At 41.5% G+C, this 3,250-nt stretch overlaps 1 non-coding gene across 1 annotated transcript; it reads left to right on the top strand.

Annotated features, from left to right (window-relative positions):
* Window positions 1-1,415: 1,415 nt before the first annotated feature.
* trnaa-ugc (transfer RNA alanine (anticodon UGC)) lies at window positions 1,416-1,491 on the top strand. The gene has a single exon. It is a non-coding gene; the product is annotated as a tRNA-Ala (tRNA).
* Window positions 1,492-3,250: the final 1,759 nt, after the last annotated feature.

Here is a 3,250-nt window from a genome sequence, read left to right as displayed (position 1 = left end):
CAACATGCTTTTCGTTAATTAAATAATGATTTAAAAAAAGACTAGATGGAGTAGATGTGCGCAAAGCCGCCCTCTGGTGTTTTAAATGAGCATTAACGTCAAGCACCGCGACTCACCTTAGCCTAACAGACCTCAGCATACCGCACACTATACTGCAGTATGATGCAACTTTTAAATGAGGAACCACTGTATATGTTTCAAGGAACCCACCATAATCCCTGTGTCCGAAAACACCAAGCTAACCTGTCTAAATGACTATCGCCCCATAGCACTCACATCTGTAGCCATGAAATGCTTTGAAAGGCTGGTCATGGCTCACATCAATACCATCATCCCAGACACACTGGACCCACTACAATTCACATACCACCCCAACAGATGATGCAATCTCGATTGCACTCCACACTGCCCTATCTCACCTGGACAAGAGGAACACCTATGTGAGAATGCTGTTCATTGACTACAGTTAAGCATTCAACACCATATTACCCTCCAAGCTCCTCACTTAGCTAAGGACCGTAGGACTGAACACCTCCTTCTGCATCTGGATCCTGGACTTCTTTACGGGCCTCCCCTAGGTTGTGAGGGCAAGCAAAACTTCCGCCATGCTGACCACACTGGGACCCCTCAGGTAGAGGCTTTCCCGGTTCCCAAAAAGTTGGACTCGTTCCTAAATGGATCCGTGGCTTTCCCACCCGACCCAGCATGCATAAATAAATAAAACATTTACGGAGACCCGTTCCGAATAGACCAGAGGACCGTCGGACCCGTTCCGAAAAGACGTGGTAAAACAGACCCAAACAGACATGTGCTGGTTCGGATCCGAGAGTAGAAAGAGAGAGAGATAGAAACCTCCGACGGGGCGCTGCCAGCACCATCAATAAACAAGTGATATTGGCCAAGTGATACACAGTTACAAACTGGCTATAATAAATTACTAAAAAACTGTCAGTTGTGTTTCGATGTGTAGTATATTCAAAACTGTATAGCCTATTGTTTTAGGTGCTTCTACACCTGCATTGCTTGCTGTTTGGGGTTTTAGGCTGGGTTTCTGTACAGCACTTTGAGATATCAGCTGATGTAAGAAGGGCTATATAAATACATTTCATTTGATATTTCTTTGATTATTTTTGTACCCTTATTTGACCAATTAGGTTGACTGAGAACACATTCTCATTTACAGCAACGACCTGGGGAATACTGCCGGGGTAGGTTCCTTGTTCCTTGTCAATCTTTGGCTTATTGGTGAAATCAGCAGTCAGACAATATCTTCTTTAAGTAAATCAATCAAAACCTTTAGTAATGCAATTGCAGACAGAAGTTGACAATCAGGAACATAGCACGCATGTTTGCGAGTAAGTTCTGCACCCCACCTAAGGGCACAGCTGATTTTATACATGTGATCACCATCAAATGGCCCCGTGTGGCTCAGTTGGTAGAGCATGGCGCTTGCAACGCCAGGGTTGTGGGTTCGATTCCCACGGGGGGCCAGTACAAAAAAAAAAAAAGCATGGATGTATGTACTTGTAAGTCGCTCTGGATAAGAGCGTCTGCTAAAAATATTTTTATTTTTATTTATTTATTTTTTTTTTTATTTTTTTTTATCACTCACTAGTGGTATGATCACCTAAGTCAATGTATGTGTGTATCAATAAGCTGAGGTTACCTTATAAGGCAACCTAGTACAGTAGTTTCTCTGAATTTATTAGAATTATCCACTGTCACACAAGATCAAAATATCAAAACCAGACAGTGGTTACTTCCCTTTATCTAAATTCGGTCTGACTCAGACCTAGCCTGCAAGCAAACTCTCGCAACAGCCAGGGCTTAAAACCTCTCTAGGGTACGTGGGACGGTAGCGTCCCACCTGGCCAACATCCAGTGAAATTGCAGAGCGCGAAATTCAAAAATACTCAATTCAAATATTTAACATTCTTGAAAATACATGTGTTATACATCAAGATAAAGCTTAACTTCTTGTTAATCCAGCTGCCGTGTCAGATTTCAAAAAGGCTTTAAGGTGAAAGCAAACCATGCGATTATCTGAGGACAGCGACCCGCATACAAAAGCATTAAAATCATATTTCAACCTGGCAGGTGCGACACAAAAGTCAGAAATAGCGATATAAAAAATGCCTTACCTTTGAGGATCTTCTTCTGCTGGCACTCCAAAAGGTCCCAGTTACATCACAAATGGTCCTTTTGTTCGATAATGTCCTTCTTTATATCCATAAAAACTTAGTTTAGCTGGCGCGCTTCAGTCAATAATCCACTCAGTTTCCCCCCATCACAATGCATACAAATGAATCCCAAACGTTACTAATAAACTTTTCCAAACAAGTCAAACAACGTTTATAATCAAACCTTAGGTATACTAATACGCAAATAAACGATCAAATTTAAGACGGAGAATAGTATGTTTATTACCGAAGATAAATAAGAAAGAACGCGCTTTCCTCCACGCGCTTGGAAACGCTACAGCCAAAATGGGAGCCACCTAGAAAAAATACATTTTCTGGGTCATTTTTCCAAAAACCAGCCTGAAACTCTCAAAGACTGTTGACATCTTGTGGAAGCCCTGGGAACTGCAATCTGGGAAGACTTTGCCTTATTATTAAAATACTAGCCATTGAAATCAGTGGTCCTCGGGGTTTCGCCTGCCATATCAGCTCTGTTATCCACAGACATTATTTTAACAGTTTGAGAAACTTTAGAGTGTTTTCTATCCAAATCTACCAATTATATGCATATCCTAGCTTCTGGGCCTGAGTAACAGGCAGTTTACTTTGGGCACGCTTTTCATCCGGATGTCAAAATACTGCCCACTACCCCAGAGAGGTTAACCACAAAGACTAATATAGATGGCTTGTGCAACATATAGTGGCAGAGATTTTAGACACATAGCAACAGTATCTTATTATAAGACCTGCAGCAAAACACATGAATCTTAAGGTCCCCTTAATCAATAATGGGGAGGGTCTTTGGGACCCACCCACTACAATAGTTACAGGAGAGAGGAGGGGGGATGAATCAGCCAATTGGATGCTGGGGATGATTAGGTGGCCATGATGGTATGAAGGCCAGATTGGACATTTCAGCCAGGGCACGGGTTAACACCCCTACTCTTACAATAAGTGCCGTGGGATCTTTAATGACCACAGAGAGTTTTTACCTCCTTAAAACAATTTTTTATATTTAAATAATTGGTTTTGATTCTTAAATAGTCCTACAATAATAATAATGATATACA

This window comes from Salvelinus fontinalis, chromosome 6 (assembly GCF_029448725.1).
Source record: "Salvelinus fontinalis isolate EN_2023a chromosome 6, ASM2944872v1, whole genome shotgun sequence".
NCBI lineage: Eukaryota > Metazoa > Chordata > Actinopteri > Salmoniformes > Salmonidae > Salvelinus > Salvelinus fontinalis.
The sequence above is the reverse complement of the archived record's forward strand: the minus strand, read 5'-3'. Positions and strand labels throughout refer to the sequence as shown.